General features: G+C 49.0%; 1 protein-coding gene and 1 pseudogene across 1 annotated transcript in view; both read left to right on the forward strand.

The window, feature by feature from the left end:
• The window catches only part of SLCO2A1 (solute carrier organic anion transporter family member 2A1), a 94,107-nt gene that overhangs the window by 13,745 nt on the left and 60,790 nt on the right, over positions 1 to 19,572 (forward strand). The window lies entirely within an intron of this gene.
• Positions 1,311 to 2,505, forward strand: LOC102171658 (annotated as a pseudogene).

Consider the following 19,572-nt stretch of genomic DNA (forward strand, 5'->3'; position numbering starts at 1 on the left):
TGTGGTTTAACTAACAGTGATTATTGCGTTTCTGTGGTAGTTGACATTTTATCCTAGAATCAAGTGAATTTTATATTTTTCTCCCACGATATATCTGTGTGCTTCCAAATAATATGTTGTGTCTACCCCCAAATGTTGTAGTAACACTGATGCTCCAAGAAGCCACACCATGTTTGGCTCAGGTCTTCCAGGTGTGACCCCAGGTAGAGTTTGGGAAATGATACCACAGGCCTCAAGTTAGAACTAGTTTATGTGATTAACTCACCCAGCCAGCTTGTTGGGCATGGAGGGAACGATACCTAGGAAATGTCAGTGGGATAGGTGTGGGATGTGGGTGCAGGCCATGCCTGGGCTGAGCCCCTGGGACACCCCAGGAGACGAGCTGGCTAGAGGATGCAGTGAGGCCCCTGTGGGCTTGGGGAGAGGGGGTGCCTGGTTGGGGGCAGACAGCAGGCAGCAAGGGCCACACTGGTCCTGCCCTACTGGCTGCCTGAGAGACTGCAGGATGGATTAAACTGGTTTTAGAAGCCCTTCCTGCCGTGTCCAGGCCCTGATGAGATTGTCCTGCTTTGCCTTTTATTCACAGTGCATTTGAGGGAAGTGGGGGGAGCTAAGCATCTTTCGCATGTACTGCATGTCTACTGTGGAGGCACTTCCCCAGTTGTCACTGGTTGCACTCAGCTCCCAAAGAGGCCCCCATGTTTCCAAGAAACAAGGATCTGTAGCGCCCTGCCTCTCAGCATGACCCACGGCCTCGGTATGTGTAGGACCGAGGGGATTCCCAGGATGTAGACTTTCAGGGTGTTTTTTTTTATTATAAATTTATTTATTTTAATTGGAGGCTAATTACTTTACAATATTGTATTGGTTTTGCCATACATCAATATGAATCCGCCATGGGTGTACACGTGTTCCCCATCCTTCAGTTTTAAAACTAAAGATGTTCTGGGCAGATGGGGATAAGTTGGTCACCCCACTGCCTCCCTTGCTGTGACATTTTATAAGAATGGACTTCCAGCCCCTGACTATAGGGTGGGAGAGGAGACTATGGCAGGTCAAGGACGGTACCCAGGATGGAAATAAACCTCACGGCAGGAAGGAATTGGAGGCTTCCAGGAGAAGACGGGTGGCAGGGCCCACTTCTCCCTCTTGTTTGTATGTGAAAGTCCTCCCGTCTGGCCCTGCCTTCATTGCCCATTATGACTTGTACAACATTTTTAACCTACTGTGTAGAATCCACACAAGTAATGATAAAACTGAGCTATAGAAACAGTGCTGGAGTGGAGCGGCGCAGCGGCAGAGGTTTCAGTATGACCAGGATGCAGGTCCACATCTTGCTAACCGATCGAGTGAGGATCACCCCAGTGCCCAGGTCTCAAGAGGCCCTGTGCTGTTCACTCATTCATTGCCCATGCTCGCAACCTTGTCTGGTGGGGCAGGAGTTGTGCTCAGCATATCCTCGAAGACAAGAATGTGCCTTGCAAGAGGCGAAAAATGGAAAAAGATGTCCCAGTGCTGCCCCAAAGCCTGAGAAGAAAGATGGGGTGCCCTTCTGTGCTGAACATGCCCGTGGGGATGCCCTGGTACTTCATGCTCAAGCGAAGGAGACCAGTCCAGGGCTTTTGGGTGAAGCATTCTTGTGCCAGCTGAGCTCACATGGTGGGACAGAGCTGGGTCTTAGACTCCAAGATGTAGCCGCAGTGAAGCCAGCCAAATTTCAAACATGCTGGCATCTACATAGCTGAAGAAGTGGCCTTGATTATGCATGAGAAGCTTATTCGTTTGAAGTTTTTGTGCACTGACCAGTTTAAATGACTTCAGCATCTGCTCAAAGAGAAGAAGCAATGTTGCTTACATAATTACAAAGCGGAACATGAAGCTCTAGGTAGTAGTCTCCTGAGTGGCCCGGAGAGACTTCTGGCCAAAGAACGAGAGAAATTAAAGCATCTAAAATGTCTTCAGTGGTATCATCAGCACTATGGAGTGGAAGCCTTACTACACAGGCAAGCTGTAGGAGCGCAGAAAGCTGGCCACACACGGTACTGCCTAACAGTCTCATACCACTCTTTTCACTCAGAGGTGCTTGGTCTTTGTCGATTCCAGTGACCAGACTCCTGTTTGTGAGGACACAGATCGGGCTGTCCTCAGTGCTGCCAGGGGCGTGAACAGGTGCCCTGCAACAAACCAGTTCCTGTCAGCCATTCTGAAGCTCCTTTCTGCTGCCCGCTGCATTTCAAGTTGCCTCAGACGTATAAGCCCGAGCTGTGGGTGATGGTGTGCAGTGCCCTCCTTCACCCTTGCTTTTGGACCCTTCACTAACCCTTGAAGATCATCTGGTCAAAGAAATTGCTGAAGGTCCAGTGGATGTTTTGGACCACACGCAGATTGCTGGAGATGGGTGCTGATCACAGGGATCTCAAAATTCTGAGAAAGCCTCCGCAACCATTGCCTCAGAGTGGAGTGGCTGCTGCACATGGGAAGCCAGAACCCACCCATGTCAGCTGATAGTTGTTTTGGAAACCAGTTGACCTTGGGGGATTTGTATTTCCCATTCTCTAAGGAAGTATTTCTGACTGTCTCTCACTAAAGGACAACCCAGGCTACCTTGTTTTTCTTCTGGATTATTGAATGCTATATAGTCTAATCAAATGTTGGGGGCAGGGACCAATAGTGTCTTTAAATTGTAATTTTTTTTTTTTAATTGTGATGTTTTCCCACTCTAGGCAAAGAAGAGAGTAGGTGATTCCCGTCATAGCTGCTGAGATTGGGGCTGTGCCTAAGGGAGAGAGATTTTTGTTATGCTCTTTCCCAAGCCTTGGGATAGCGATAATCCCAGTGGCTCATTATCTCTGTCCAGCAGCCTATATTTTAGCCTTTCCTCACCTCTTCCCTAATTGAGTCATCTGAAGCTCCTCTCCTCAGTGGTCTCTGACCTATAGCCTCTGAGAAAATAGCCCAAAGGACTGGGCCCTTCTTAACCATCCATCTTGCTTCTAAACTATGTTAAGTTTCTGTAGTGGCTATCTTATGTAAGATCCAATAAAAAATATTATATATAGTTTCTATGAAATGTTAAAAGTTTTATATATATATATATATAAAAGAAACACAGTGCCCTTTACGCTTTTCAGAATTACTGAATTAACTGAAATCAGTGATGCAAAAGCTCATGTATTCAAAGAGGCTGGAATCTTCTTGGCAGTGTCCTTGCACAGCAGTGATGGGGACCTCACCACATCACCAGGCAGGCCCGACAGCTGTGGCCCCACAGGCAGTAGGCAGCTCTCTCCCATGTGGGGTCCTGTCTGCCCTTCTGTGTCTATCCCCTGGAGCCGATCCAGCAGAGCCCCTCTTCCTGGTCACTTTCCTCACTGTGTCTGATAGAAGGGCAGTCTTCCTTCTCCCACAGGTCCCTCTAACTGGGTTGACACAGAAAGCCCCAGGGGCCTGGGCTACCCTCTTTAAAAGCCTGTTTGGCCCTGAAGGTAGGTCTTGCTGAGGGGCAGATGTGGCCCCCAACTGCTCTTGTCCCGGATCACAGAGCTGTGACCAGAACCTCGCTGGTTCTGGTCATTACTCACAAGGGGGTCTCAGGCCCTGTGGAGGCTGGTGGGCCTGGGATTTCCTGGAAGCAGCAAAAATCTTCCTATGATGGGCATCCTCACCCCATCAGGCACTGCCAGTTTGTTATGCCCTTAGGAGCCCAAGGCCTACTCAAACGCTGCCTTCTCTCCACCGTCTTCTCTCACTTCTCCCTGACTTGGGAGCTCTTACTGAGAATCCTTGCCAAGCGTGGAAGAGCCCTGGATAGGTTGTTGGGTCCATTCTCCAGGCTCCAGCTGGGCAACATCTCTCTGGAGCAAGCAAACACGGGGCTTGCTGGGACCACACTCCCTGACTTTATCACCAGGGAGTGGGACGGAGACCCTTACGGAGGGCATCTGCCCTAATGCCAATGGGGACACTTCTGTGGATCCCTGCCTGTACCCTAGACCACACCCCCCACATCCCACCCACCCATGGCCAAGCCAAAGTGATGTAGAACTGGCCTTGCTAGTGGGCCATCTGCAGCCCTGGACCCTGTCACTAACTTGGACAAGTGAGCCTCGGGGCCGTGGCTGCCTCTTCACTTTCAGACTGCTGCTGCTCTTGGGACGTTGCCCTGCTGGGCTTGCTGCTGCTCCAGCCTCCCTGTCCCAGGAAAGCTTGGGTCCCGTGAATCAACTTGTAAGTTTAATACACAAACATGTACATATAGTTCACAAGGAGTGGGGACAAGTGTTAGTCAGGCTTGATTTGGTTTACCTTAAAGTCACAAGTATTTAGAATTCCCACCCTCAGCACCAACACATTTTTAGGAGCAATTATGACTTCCTGAGCTATCACCACAAAATGCAATGCATTTTATTAGGACGCATCTGTGTGATAAAACATGGGGCATATGGGTATATAGTTGTGAATGCCAGCGCATTGGGGGGCACCTGTATGTGCCAAAGTTAGGGACAAAACAAGGTCAGGTCTTTTCAGCAATGCTCTCTGTGCTGTGGGGTGCATGATGTCCACGTTGTAGAGTGGAGAAACTTGATGGGCAGTTCGAGGGAACTGCCACATCACACAGTGACAGAGCTGGGGTTCAGGGACACTGTCTTAAGAGCCAGTTTGTGTCCCACCCCAAACCCCGACCAGCCAAGCCAGGCCTTTGCTACTTCAGTCTCCAGACCGACAGACACAGCAGGCTGCTTACTTACGTTTATTGCTTTATTTTCCCAAGCCAAACTTGATACTGGTGGCCCCCAAATTCCTTGTTCCTCAGTTTTCCTCCCTTGCTGCACCTTCCCTCACCCACAACAAATACGCATTGACAACAGGCCCTGGCATGGGGTGGGGGCAGCAATCAAGAGGCTTAGAAACACTTCCTGAATGAATAAATGGAAACCCAGTCCACTGAACAATGCTTAATCATGTAATTCATCTGTTCAGAAACGTATAGTGAGGAAACGACTTGTGTATCTAGCATTTGGCAAGACAGTAAATAAATCTTGGGACATCCGCCTATGAAATATTTACAAGTCAGGTTTTAAAGATTTATTGTGAACAGTTTTGACTTGGGGGAAGAGTTCTTTCCATAAATTTAAGTAGAGGTGGCAGGATGGACATCCGTGTGAAGAGATGATCCAGATCCACAAGACTTGAAGAGGATATGCCTGAACAGAGGTCGTTCTCTGAGTGGGAAGCCTATAAACGGTTTTGTTCTTCCTCTTTGTGACATTCTGTGTTTGTCATGTTTTTATAATCAATGTGTCCCGCATTTATAATTAGAAGAAACTACCAATTAAAAGCCCTGAAGTTTGTGATGATACCCCCCCACACACACACCTTTGCCTGGTGCAGCGAGGTCTGTCATTGTGGTCTGTGAAATGAGATGTGAGGTGGGAGGAGGCTGGTCTCCAGGTCCCCGAGGATGGACCAAGGATGCGGCCAGGAGGGCAGCCAGGGGGCGGGATTGTCTGCAAGGACCATTCCTATGCCGGTCACTGTTCCTGCTGCTTTTTTTTTTTTTTTTGGTTGCACTGGGTCTTCGTTGTTGTTGCATGCAGGCTTTCTCTGGTTTCGGTGCGCGGGCTTCTCATTGTCGTGACGTCTCTTGTTGCAGAGCACAGGCTCTAGGTGCGCGGGCTTCAGTGGCTGTGGCTTTCAGGCTCAGTAGTTGTGGCGCATGGGCTGAGTTGCTCCCTGGCATGTGGAATCTACCCAGACCAGGGGTGGAACCTGTGTCCCCTTCATCGGCAGACGGATTCTTAACCACTAGACCACCAGGGAAGTCCTCCCACTGCATTTTTTTTTTTTTTTTAGTTTTATGGCTCCTCAGTGATGGAGATGAAGTAAGATAATAATATCTTAGTTCTTAAAGAGAGGCAAACCTATGGAACATTTTCTTTTCTGGGAAGATTGAGAAGTGTTTCTGTCCAGGAGGCCTCTCTGCTGTTCTGGTGCCCACTCCCCAAGGCTGGCTTAGAGCTTGGGAATCCAGTCCTAAGTATCGGCCAAACATCTTAGGGAAGTGAGTGTATCTGATGGGCTCTGTGCCATTTGGGAAGAGTGGGCCTGAGTGGTGAGGACAGAGGCCAGGAAGGACAGCATCTGCTCAGGGGTGCCTGGGATCCAGTGCTGAGTCTGGAGTTTTATACCTGGGAGGATGTGGCAACATCCCTGGGTGGGCTTTCATGCAATCACTTTGGTCAGCCGTGAGTCATTTGGTGACCACTGTTTGCAAGTTGGCACTCTGCTAATGTCATAAACAGCAGGGGTTTCAGAACTCTGAGGCCAGGAATGGTGTCTGGATGGCTGCCTGAAATGCAGTCATTCATTCATTTATTCATCGTTGTTCAGTAATTCAGTCATGTCTGACTCTTTGAGACGCTATGGACTGCAGCATGCCAGGCTTCCTTGCCCTTCACTGTCTCCCAGAGTTTACTCAAACTCATGTCCATTGAGTCAGTGATGCCACCCAACCATCTCATCCTCTGTCGTCCCCTTCTCCTCCTGCCCTCAATCTGTCCCAGCATCAGGGGCTTTTCCAATGAATTAGCTCTTCACACCAGGTGGCCAAAGTATTGGAGCTTCAGCTTCAGCATCAGTCCTTTCAATGAATATTCAGGGTTGATTTCCTTTAGGATTGACAGTTTTGATATCCTTGCCGTCCAAGGGATTCTCAAGAGTCTTCTCCAGCATCACAGTTTGAAAGCATCAATTCTTTGGCACTCAGCCTCCTTTATGATCCAACTCTCACATCCATATGTGACTACTGGAAAAACCATAGCTTTGACTAGATGGACCTTTTTCAGCAAAGTGATGTCTCTGCTTCATGCAATACGTAGTTATTGATCACCTAGTCTCACAATGATGAACAAAACAGAGTGGACCAAGCCCTCCTGAGCGACATAAACAGCGGGCAGATGCACAGATAGATGCAAAGTTGTGTGTCAAATAAGAGGGGAAAGACTTGGGTTTTGTGAGGGTGGAGGAGGTAGAAACAGAGCTGGATTCTGCTCAGTACATCTGGGGTCATGTACTCTGAACTCTAACATGCCACCTTATGCTTCTGCTATTTAACCTCTGCATGGGGAACACAACTGTGAATCTGAAGGTGCCTGTCTTCCAAAGGCGCTTTTTTTAAAAATTTTTTTTCTGTTTACAGGTTTATTCAACATACAACAACCCCTTTCTAAAGGCTCTTGTTAGTTGCAGTAAGATGAGAGAACTATAGTGAATTGTGGTTTTCATCAATATGACAGGTTTACATAACATGGGACCCTCCTATTACAAATACTTAGAGTTTTTGGATAAAATAGAATACCATCAAATATTTGAATACAGAGCTGAACTTGTAAGAAAGGAAGTGAAATCTTCAGGGGCAGGAAGTGATGAACAGTGTATCTGCTGACTCTGTAGCAAGGATTGAGGGGAAACTGTGTATAGAGACTCTCAAGAAACTCGTGATGGAGATTGGGTATTAGTAATCTCACAGGCGCCAAATATGACATAGGGTGTTGGCACACAGACTCATGCATGAAATTGGGTCCTTGGTGAGAAAATAACCAGAAAAACTCTGCCCACCACCTGGTTAGAGGTAAGAGGCATATCTCTAACTGGACCTTTAGGTGAAATAATTCTGAGAAATCAAAACCTCATGTCTGAGCCACGTGAACTTGGAAGCAGAATGTATACTATCCACACAGTATGGGGATCTCTGATCAAATAAATCAGCATAAGAAATTGCTTATGGACTGGTGCTAACTCTTTGCTCTCTGGTAGACACAGAGGAAAACCACTCCGGAGGGATACTTCTGCAATCCAGGCCAAAAGTATCCCAAGAGAAGGCTGTGCTCATGGAAGAGGAGCTTCCACTAAACAGTCACACAGGAAACGACCTCCCATAAGCCACAGACAGCACATATATCATGTATCATTGAGGAAGACTAGCACCTCAAGATTTTGAGAGAATGGTACACTTTGAAAAAGACTGTAAAATTGTATTGAGGGCTTCCCTGGTAGTCCTGTGGTTAAGAATCCACCATGCAATGCAGGGGACACTGGTCTGATCCCTGGTCTGAGAAGATTCCACATGCTGAGGGGCAACGAAGCCCGTGCAACATGACAACTGAGCCTGAGCTCTAAGGGCTGGGAGCCACAGTTACTGAGCAGTGGGCAGTGACCACGGAAGCCCATGTGCCCTGGAGCCCACACTCCACAAGAGAAGCCACCATGAAGAGCAGCCCGAACACCGCGCTAGAAGTAGCCCCACTCCTGGCAGCTAGAGAAAGCCCACGTGCAGCAGCGAAGACTAGTGGAGCTAGTGAATAAATATAAATATATAGTGACACGTTTAAAGAAGTGTACGAAGAAATAGAAAACACCAGGGGAGAACAAAGGAACAAGCAGATTTGAGAAACACATAGAAATTCCATAGCTATAGAAAGTAAAAAGTGAATGGTCAGGTAGTAGGTTAGATGCAATGACTGGTTAATTAACAGATTAGATAAGTTCCCAATTTGAAGTCCTTAACTTAATGACATCTGCACTAAATGATAGTAAGTGGAAGATAGGGTTGAAGAGTCACCTGAACGCAGCGTAGAGGAATAAAGAAGTGGAAACTGACACTTCCAGAGGAGAAACCTGGCAAGCACAGCCTTGGCCACGTGACCAAGTTTAGCATCACCAGTGATAAGTTATCTTGAAAATATGTACCCTTTAACTAATAGGGTGAGAAGAGTGTTTCACCTCTGTGGTCTTCCTCCCTGAAATGTATAACCCCTGTCTAACCTCGAGAAAATCATCAACAAACCCAATCTGAAGAGCATTTTACAAAATATCTGATCAATACTCCTCCAAACTAGGAATGTCTGAATGTCTTGTCACAGTCAAGAGGAGCCTAAGGAGAGCAGACAGCCAAATGTGGTGTGGTGTCCTGGCTGGGATTCTGGGACAGAAAAAGGACATGAGAAAACCCAGTGAGATCTGAATAAAGTATAGTTTCATGAGTTAAAAGAAAAAAGAAGTGGAAACTAAATAAAAGGCAGTTTAAGAGACATGGAAACAGTAAAAATAAAGTCCAATATAAGTCTGAAATGAGTCCCAAAGAAGGGAACAGAATGAATAGGTGAAATAGTATTGAAAACATGACAAAAAAATCTCCAGAATTAATAAGACGTATAGTACCTCAATGGAGAAGGCAATGGCACCCCACTCCAATACTCTTGCCTGGAAAATCCCATGGATGGAGGAACCTGGTGGGCTACAGTCCATGGGGTCGCACAGAGTGGGACATGACTGAGCGACTTCACTTTCACTTTTCACTTTCGTGCACTGGAGAAGGAAATGGCAACCCACTCCAGTGTTCTTGCCTGGAGAATCCCAGGGACAGGGGAGCCTGGTGGGCTGCTGTCTATGGGGTCGCACAAAGTCGGACACGACTGAAGTGACTTAGCAGTAGCAGCATAGTACCTCAAAATTAAAAAAAAAAAAAGCATAGTAATGTCTAACAGGAATTTACAAAAAGAAAGTATCCCTATACATATCATGTATACTTTCCTGCACCAGCTTCCCTGGTGGCTCAGTGGTAAAGAGTCTGCCTGCAATGCAGGAGACCCTAGCGTGATCCCTTATTTGGGAAGATCCCCTGGAAAAGGGAATGGCTACCTACACCAGTATTCTTGCCTGGAGAATTCCATGGACAGAAGAACCTGGAGGGCCCTAGTCCATGAGGTCTCAAAGAGTCAGACACAACAGAGCGACTAACAGGCTGATTTGACTTGGGTCCCTTACTTCTGTCTCCTGCCCAGACTCAAGAAAAGGAAAGTAGCTCACTTCTGGGCTCTTTTCTCCAGCATCATCAGTTCTCTGATCTACAGTTATAAATTCCCCCCGGAGAAAGGAATGGCTACCCACTCCAGTATTCTTGCCTTGAGAATCCCATGGACAGAGGAGCCTGGTGGATTACAGTCCATGGGGTTGCAAAGAGTCAGACATGACTGAAAAGCTAAGCACAGTGTCAGTATATAGGGGTTGGGAGGCCATTATTTTGCCTACTACAGGGTTTAATCACACCAGAGCCAATGGATACAAACACATATATGTATGTATTGATATATGCGTTAAGAGATTTATTTCAAGGAATTGGCCTATACAATTGTGGGGGCTAAATAAGCAAACCTGGAATTCACAGGGCAAGCAGTCAGGAAAGGATGATCACAGGCATTGGGCCAAAGCTCCTGTTGAGGGGAGTCAATCTCTCTCTTTTTCCACTGTGCTTTTCATGTCTTCTGATTATTTAAACCAGGCCCACCCAGGTTATCTAAGATAATCTTCCTGAAAGTCAACTCATTATATATTTTAATTACAGCTGCAAACTTGCTTCACAGCCAACACCTAGATTAATGTTTGATTGAATAACTGGAGACTGTAGTGTAGCCAAATGGACACATCAAAAGTGCTGTCACAGGGTCAAAGGGCAGTGACATTCAGGACAAGTATGGAACAGAATGTGGCAGCAGGGAGGAGAGGTGAGCACCCCTGGGCAATAGGCCTGCAAAAGGAGAGATTTACAGAGGGGCTTTGCTGATATCACTGATGGGAGGAATGGGTACATAGGGGTGAGCTTCTGCAAGGGAGCCTGAAATGGGGCATGGCATCTTCTCCTTCCCACAGTGAAAATCCCGTCATCAGTCTGTGCTTCTCTCCCCTCCACAGAGCAGACCCCCAGTGTATCACCAACACCTACTCTGCCCACTGGTGTTCGTCTCTGACCTGCTGCTGTGGTCATAGCCCCCTGGGCTGCAGACATGAGTTGGTCATGATACTGGAAAGGGGGTGAGCTCATGTCTGCCGCCCCCAAGGCTGCAGCTTGTAGGTGTCAAGTATTCACTTAGCTAATCTTTCCCCATCTACAGACACTTATTGATGATTTCATTCAGGAGTCTTGAAACCTGCTGGGAGAGAGCACAGCCAAACAGACCAGGTGTGGATGATGAAACCACATTACCTTGCACTTGCCGTTAAGCGCTCCAGGCAAGGCAGCGGGGATGTTCCAAGGAGCTGAGAGGCCAGTGGAGGTGCACAGTCAGAGCTAGCTGTGGGGTGCTCCTGGCTGCTCCCATGACAGCGCTGACGGAGCCTTAGCATGCAAGCAGACCCCACACCCAGAGGGGCAGATGGCCAAGGGGAGGGCAGAGGAAGCAAGGGTGTGCCTCTCAGTTTTACCCTCATTCCTTTAATGGGTTTACAGCGGTTAGGCCCTGTCTCCAGGAAGGAAAGGCTGGAAAGAAGGATTTGGGTTAGAGTTCAGGGGGCCTTACTTGAATCTGAGGCGATGGTTCCCGAAGTGTGGCCCCTGTACCAGCAGCACTGGCATCACATGGGAGCTGGTTAGAAATGCGAGTTCTTGTGCCCCCTATTGCAGATTTACTGAATCCAAAGCTGGTGGTGGGGCACACCACTTTAACAAACCCACTAGGCCACTCTACTGTGCCCTGAAGTTCAAGAACTTCTGCTCCGAGGCAAAGCACACATCAGAGCACTGATTCCTAAGCAGAGGTCACTGAGGCGGCTATGATAGTCTTGTTCCCACAGTATTCGTTAAAGTGACTGATGTGAAGTAACCGTATTAAACGGAAATGTTTGCCAGGGAATGTGAGTATCTAATGTGGAGTCATAACTGATGGGAAGAACGTTGGGAAGCATTCCAGGCAGGCCAGTGGAGGCCTCCCAGGGCACACTGTGGAGAAAGGAGGTTGGGGAGGGGAGGGTGGGATGGACAGAGCCTTCTTGGGCTTGACAAACATGGTGGCCACATGTTGAAATTGGGAGAATCTCCAGGGGAGCTTGGGCACACTGGCGTGCTGTGCGAGGCTGAGTTCCATTTTAACCTCTTTTTTCCCACAGGTGGTTTGGAAATGGCAAATTTTCTCAGAGGTCAAGATCAGGGGTATTCTGACTAGTGATATTTATAGCTTAAAGTTTACTGTAGGTGAACAGGGAATTTGAGAAATTGGCTTGCTTTCCCCCTTGCTCTCACTTCTGCCCTCATTTCCTGTGTTTAGACTGGACATTTCACGTCATAGAAAAGACCTTGATACCCTGGACGACCCCTCCGGGCCACAGGGCAACAGTGGAGGTCCCTGTGGCCCACTCCCCTGGGCACTCCCTGGGGCCCTTGGAAGCGGCCAAGGGTGCGGGTACCAGGGAAGGATGTTCGATTGCTTTTATCTAATGTACTTTTTGATGGGAAGGAGGCTAGCATGCCTTGCTTGGCCTCCTGCCTTGACCTTTCCCGTAAGAGTTTCCTTTCCTCTCTCAGTCCAACTTAACACCCGAGGAAATTTTCCAAGAAAGGTTTTGAGCATTTTCTGCAGTGCTGATGGTCCTCTCCTATCAGCCGAAGGCTGGATCCCACCCAGTGTCTTCTACCTTGCCCTCTCCAGACCCTGCAAGTGTTTCTGCCTTTCCCCTGCTCTTTGCTGACCTGAAGAGTGGAGTGGGGAGGAAGGCAGACAAAGCGGAGGTCAAGGGGAGGCACATAGGAGTCCAAGAGGTGAGGCTGTGAAAGGGGTGGCCCTCAGTCCAGAAAGGGCCAGAGATAAATGGAAGTGGTGGAGAGAGGGGAGCTGGAATAGAGGCTCCTTTTGGGCAGAGATATCCTGGGCCACTGTGCTGGCCAGGGGTGAGCAAAGAAGACCAAGCAGATGTGCTGACCACCACATTTGGATGTAGCCTTCGGTGACAGAGCTGCCCACCCCTGGAGCAGGGGGCCAGACGAACAGACTCTTACCCATTTAAAGACTAGACACAAGACTGGACTTGGACCAAATCATATATATTATTAGAAATCAGGTCACCTCTGTCAGGCACCAGATCCTTTATCTTTCAAGTCAGAATTCCCACATCCCAGAGAGCCTCATCAAAGGCCGGTTTTTCCTCCAGATCCTTCTGCAAATTTAGCTAGTGACGTTCTGTTAGGAGAGATCCCTGGGGCTCCACTGCAGGCAAACCTTCCATCCACAGATGGTGTCGTGCATCTGTGTGAGGTCTAACAAGGCATGAGGTTCTGCCCTCGTGGAACAAAAGGTAACAGAGATAATCAGACAAGACATCTTCCCACAGCTGCCTTCTTGCTCAAAGATTGTCAACATAAAGCCCTAAGGGGATTGATTTCAAGACCCCAAATAGTGATTACTGAGTCACCATTTTAATTTAGTGATTAGTCCCTGGATTCTCTATGGTCCTGAAGGGATCTTCTTTCTTCCTGGGTGTGGGGTTAAATAGCTGTCAGAAGTGAGGCTCTTTTTCCCTAGGGGCACCTGCCAGCTCACCTGAAACCAGGGATGGCTCCATTAATGTCCCCTTGGGTCTTTCCCTGCCCCGCAGCCCACTTCTGCCTCCCACCACTTACCCTACTCCCCATTGTCTTTGGAGCCTCCTGCTTCCCTTTCCTTGGTCTTCAGATGCTCACCACCCCCACCTCTCCTTAGTCATGACCTTCTCCCTTGCTAATGTCCCCTGGTCTACTGACACACCCTGATTGGAGGCTTCTTCAGTCTTGTCCCCAAATCCTCCATTGGCCTCCCTGCCTCTACTCTGCTACAGGTTGTTGTTTTCCAGTTGCTCAGTGATGTCTTTTTGTGACTCCATGAGCTGCAGCACACCAGGCTCCCCTGTCCTTCACCATCTCCTAGAGTTTGCTCAAACTCATATCCATTGAGTCGATGTTGCCATCCAACCATCTCATCCTCTGCTGCCCCCTTCTCCTCCTGCCTTCAGTCTTTCCCAGCAAAAGGGTTTTTCCAGTGAGTCAGCTCTTTGCATCAGGTGGCCAAAGTATTGGAGCTTCAGCATCAGTACTTTCAACGAATATTCAGGGTTGATTTCCTTTAGGATTGACTGGTTTGATCTTCTTGCTGTCCAAGGGATTCTCAAGAGTCTTCTGCAACACCAAAGTTTGAAAGCATCAATTCTTCAGTGCTCAGCCTTCTATATGGTCCAACTCTCACATTTGTATATGACTACTGGAAAAGCCATAGCTTTGACTATATGGACTTTTGCCAGCAGCTTTACTTCCAAGGAGGAAGCATCTTTTAATTTCATGGCTGCCGTCACCATCCACAATGATGTTGGAGCCCAAGAAAATAAAATCTGTCACTGCTTCTACTTTTCCCCTTTCTATTTGCCATGAAGTGATGGGACCAGATGCCATGATCTTAGTTTTTTTTTTTTTTTTTCAATGTTGGGTTTCAAGCCAGGTTTTTCACTCTCCTCTTTCACCCTCTTCAAGAGGCTCTTTAGTTCCTCCTCATTTTCTGCCATTAGAGTAATATCATCTACGCATCTCAGTTTGTTGATAGTTTTCCTGGCGATCTTGATTCCAGCTTGTGATTCATCCAGCCCAGCATTTTGCATAATGTACCCTGCATATAAGTTAAATAAGCAGGGTGACAGTATACAGCCTTGTCACACTCCTTTCCCAATTTTAAACCTGTCAGTTGTTCCATGTCTGATACTAACTTTTTCTTCTTGACATGCCTACAGATTTCTCAGGAAACATGTAAGGTGTTGTGTGTGTGGTGGTGTATGTGTGTACACATACCTCATCGTATTTACAAACTGCTCCAGAGGGGTTGAGCCCTGCTTAACCCATAATGATATTCAATAAACATTTGCTTATCACTTTACTTCAAGTGTTCCTTCTAGGAGAAATTAGCAATGATGTACCCCTGTATCCCCTGCCCCCTCTAGCCCCCCCTGAGATTTGTTAAAGCAAATAGACCAAGGGAATTGTAGACTGTGTCTGCACCTTTGCCAGAGGGAGGCACCATTTCAGTCTTCATAAGGAGACACAGCATCCTGTGAAGGTTAAGTCTTGACTTGTGTGTTTTTTGAACTAAGTAAGGTCTTTCTGATCAGCTGGATAACCATGATGGCCCTGGGATCCCAATTGTGATGGTGTCAGAGAGAGAGGTCCACAGGTTCCTAAGGGGATGTGTCAGCAGGGGAGTAGCCTAAATAAGGGAAGCGATGTTCAAACAGAGCTTGACAAAGGGAATCAGGCCAGCAAGGAGGCAAGGGAAGGGGTGGGAGAATGTTCTAGGCATAGGGAAGCATACACAAGGACTCTGAACCTGGATGAAAAAGGCCACATTTAAAGAGTAGATACAAGTTCAGTGTGTTGGGGTTGCTGAGCCAGGAGACCTCTTAAAGGTTTGCAGGCTGCAGGCTTTGGTTTAGAGCAAGCCTAGAAAAGCCAATCAGGGGACTTCCCCGGGGGTCCATGCTCACAAGGCAGGGAGCCTGGGTTCAATCCCTGGTTGGGGAACTAGAAACCACATGCTGCAACCAACACCCAGTGCAGTCGAATAAATAAATAAATAGATAAATAAATAAATAAAGAAAAGCCAATCAGTCTGGAGTTCAGTCTTTCATAAGGTCCAGACAGATTGGTGGGGAGACGTTTCTGGCCTGTGGAGAAATGCCTGGAGACTGACCCTGCTACCTGTGAGAATTTGCCCTCTGCTAAGACAGCAGGGCACCCTACAGGACAGCTTCGAAAGGCAGGAGGGGAGGCGGTTTCACTTTGTGGAGACAAGGAAGGCCCCTCCATTCCACATGGGCTTCCTGTAACTACTTGGCTCCCACAGAGGAGAGGTCCACACGTTTAGGGAAAATTCTCATGGAACGTGAGTCAGGTCCCTCCAGGAATGGAGAGAATGTGGGAGAGCCTGGGGATAAGAAGGAGGCACCCAGGTCAGGGGAGCCCAGAGGCAATCAAATCAAGGGTGGGAGGGGCAGAGGCATAGGAGGCCTTGGCTGTCCTGGTGTTTGTCCACAGAGGACAACCATGAGCAATAGAAGAATTAGAAAAACAGCTGGGTGGATTGGGAGGGACATGAACAGCTAAGAAAGCAACCAGCTTTCTCAGTCGCCTGAAGAGGGGGTGAGTGCAGACTCTCTGAAGCTGGAGGAGGAAATGTAGTGGGCCCGGGAGAGGTAGAGATGGTTTCTAGCAGGGTCAGCTGAGGACATCTGGGCCAGAGGGAGAGGATTCCGTCATTGAACAGAATGAAGAGGACCAAGGGAGTTGCAGGCATGCTTCCTGTGATTGCCAGAAATCCTTGGCTTGTAGCCACATCACTCCAGTGTCCTCTGCCTCCAGTGTCCTGTGTCTCTGGATCCAAATTTGCTCTTGTACGGGCGCCTGTCATTGGATTAAGGCTCACCCTACTCCAGGATGACCTCACCATAACTTGATTATATTTGCAAAGACCCTATTTCCAATAATGTCACATTCACAAGCACCAGGGGTTAGGCCTTTGATATATCTCTTTGGAGACACAATTCAGCCCATAATATCCAGCAAAGAGGCTGGGGACAGCACAGGTCATAGACAATGTCCCTAGCAGAGGCAGAGGGTGGAGACAGAGGTAAGATCAGTCATGAGGGTCATAACAAAGATGCTGGGGGACCACCTGGGGTCTGCAGGGGAGAGGGGCTTGTGGGGAGGGGAAGTGGGGGCCCATGGGGCATGATGGTGACAGATATTCTGGGTTCCCCGCCAGAGTTATCTGCAGGTAGCGTGGTTCCTTTGGGTTCATATCCTTGATATTTTGACTGTCATCAATCGGTAGGGAATGGAGACCACCAGCTTCCACGTCCCTCTGGGGATCTCCAGGAGGTCAAGGGTGGGACTCAGCACTTAGAAAGGACACGTCATCCTCCTCATGCATCTGACACAGCCTTTCCTCCTGCCGTGCTCCTACTAGCGGCCAGGAAAGCGGAAGGAAGTCACACCACAAAGTGTGGCAATTGTGCTGTGTTGGGGCATCTGCCCTGAATATCTTGTCCGCTGGCAGGGGCCGGCTGGAGTTTCCAGGGAGCTGCTGTCACTTTCAGATTGATGGGGTCTTGGAAGGAAGCAGGCATGCCTGAGGATCACTGTGGTTGGGAATGGGCAGGGGAATGCTGGAGTGAGCAGGATGGGGCGTGAAGATGCCTCTGTGCAGGAGAATGTTGCTGCCAGGGGCGGCCTGTCGCAGGGGAGCACGCCTTTCTGCCGCTTGTGCACGGCTCTGGAACACTACAGCCTCAGGAGGCGCTCTGACATCAGGTCGGCCAGCGAGGTGGACAGTGACAATGAGCAGACCCGGAGTCTTGGCGTCCGTCACGCCCATGTCCTGGCCTGTCCTGGTGGGCAGCCGGCCCACCCTTGTCTCAGGCGTGTCTGCTGTCTTTGACTCTATTACAGGTTCTTCAAGCTTGGTTCTCAGATTTCCAGGGACTTTGATTGGGCTGGGTGTGCTGTGGTTTATCAGGAACTCGGCGGCCTCTGAGAGGGTGAGCACAGGCTTCCAGGCAGAGCTTCCCTGGGCGAGGGTTACTTCCTCGTCCTGCTGGGGCACCTACCGTTCCCGATAGAACCTCAAACTCTACATGGGGCAGCCTTGGGGGGACACCCAGACCTGCCCCCCTTCACTGCTCAGTGTGACTCCAGTCTTTCTGTTAAAAAGCCCGGCAGGGCCAAGAGGTGAATATGAGTCCAGGATTTCATTTTTCCAAATGGAGATGTTTGGGAGCTCTGATGTGCAGCTGGCCCTGGGTGTCACCCTGCTGACAGTGAAAGAATTAACAAGGATTTGCTAAGTAATTGATTTATCTCCTTGGGAGATAAATGGGCACAATAGAAGGAAAAAAGGGGAAAACCCCTATATCTTCAAGGAATTCACAATCTGCTTTAATAATTTTACATCTTCCTACTCATGGCTTACAGGTGCTGATGTAACCAGTGGTTACATTCCCTGAATTTCATTCTTGCCCTTTGATTTATCGTCGGATATTTGCCGAGCAGATCACCTCTTCCTCATAAAGTAGTAGCCGGCCGTTCTTTGCGGTCATTTCCCTCCTCCGCCCGCTGGCTGGCGACGGCTCTGTGCTGGATGCCAGGATTGCCGTAGGGCCCCAAACACTCAAGGTAGCTGTAATTGCAGTCTGGGCTCAGGGCCATGAAGGAACAATGGAGGATGTGTGACAGGAGGGACGTTCTTCACCATCATATAGATACGTGAGTAGAAGCTAAACAAGGGAGGGGGTGGGAATGAAGAGCCCCCCGCCCCAGACCCTGGTAGACAGAATGGGCCCCACCCCCAGAAGCTCTAAGGTAATACGTCATCTCACACAGGTGATGAGTTTTCCAGCCAGCTACAGATTTTACTGCCTGTTATCCCAGACCGTAGCTAGGGTCGTACCCAAGGAGAGGCCGTGGTGGCGGGAAGCTCAGCGAGGCCAGAGGTGGACGCGAGCTGGAACAGGGAGGCCCTGCAGGCTGGGGCGCTCTGCTCGATCTTGATCTGAGCTGGTGGAATTCCGCTGGAGGGATTTTTCATGGGTCATGAGAGGCTCTGATCTCCATCTTCAGAAGATCACGCTGACACACCATGTGATTGTATTTCTGTAAAGTCCAAAACTGGCGAACTTTGTGAGCTGCTAGAGGACAGGAGATCACTACCTTGGAGGGGAGGGGGACTGAGAGGGCGCCCGAGGCTGCCTGGGAAGCTAGAAATGTTCGGTTTCTCGCTCTGCGTGCTGTCCCTCTGGCACTTTATCAAGCTGACTTGTGCCTTTTTGTGGCGAATGTTATCCATTCTTCAAAGATCACTCTGGCTGCTGGCTAGAGAACAGATTGGAAGGAGGAAGGAGTGGGCTTCAGGAAAGGATAGACACACCTGACCCGCAGTGGCCAGGCGGGCCTGCCAGCCTCTGGATGGAAGGCGGCTGTGGAGGCAGAGACACAGCGTGGCTTAGAGCCCTGGTTTGGAGGTGAAAGTACAGGGAGAGAACTGGAATCCGAAGGAGGCAGCGCAGGGTCACCTGGTCGTTTGAGGTATGAATTTCAGATACTGGTTGTTGGGAGTAAAGTCAAGCTGTGTGGGAAGTAGGGGGTGGAGGTGGGAGGGCTGCAGTCTAGCATGGACTAGAGGCTTTGGCGGGCCACGAGGGTGAGCTCTGTGGTGGACGAGCAGGATGCCCGTGGGGTGTGTGTGTGCAGAGAGACAGACAAGGGGGCTGAGGATGGAACAGAAGGAGCTCCCACAGGAATTTCTAAGGAGGAACACTTACAGAGACTGCGCAAGCTCGGGAAGCGATGGCATCAGAGATGGCGAGGGGAACAAGAGGGTCAGGTGCTGCAGGACTTAGGGAAGCCTGCCATCGGATTTGCCACTGGGTTTGGCAGTTAGGTAACCAGCTATCTTGGTGAAGACAGCTTCAGTGGTGTCTTCTTTGCCCAAACTCTCATGCGATCAGGGTGCCGGGTGGAGCAGAATGATGGTGTCTCTTGGCGTACCTTGGGTGCTACCATTTACCAACTGTATGATAAGAGAATTTTATAAGCTTAACTGAACCTCAGTTCCCTTGTCCTTAAATCAGCAGAATCGTATTTGCCTCTCTGGGGTATGAGGATTCACTGTATGCAACAGGTATTTATTAAACATCTATTATGTGCCAGATGGAGAAGGCAATGGCACCCGACTC

This window comes from Capra hircus, chromosome 1, assembly GCF_001704415.2.
Source record: "Capra hircus breed San Clemente chromosome 1, ASM170441v1, whole genome shotgun sequence".
Classification (NCBI taxonomy): Eukaryota; Metazoa; Chordata; class Mammalia; order Artiodactyla; family Bovidae; genus Capra; species Capra hircus.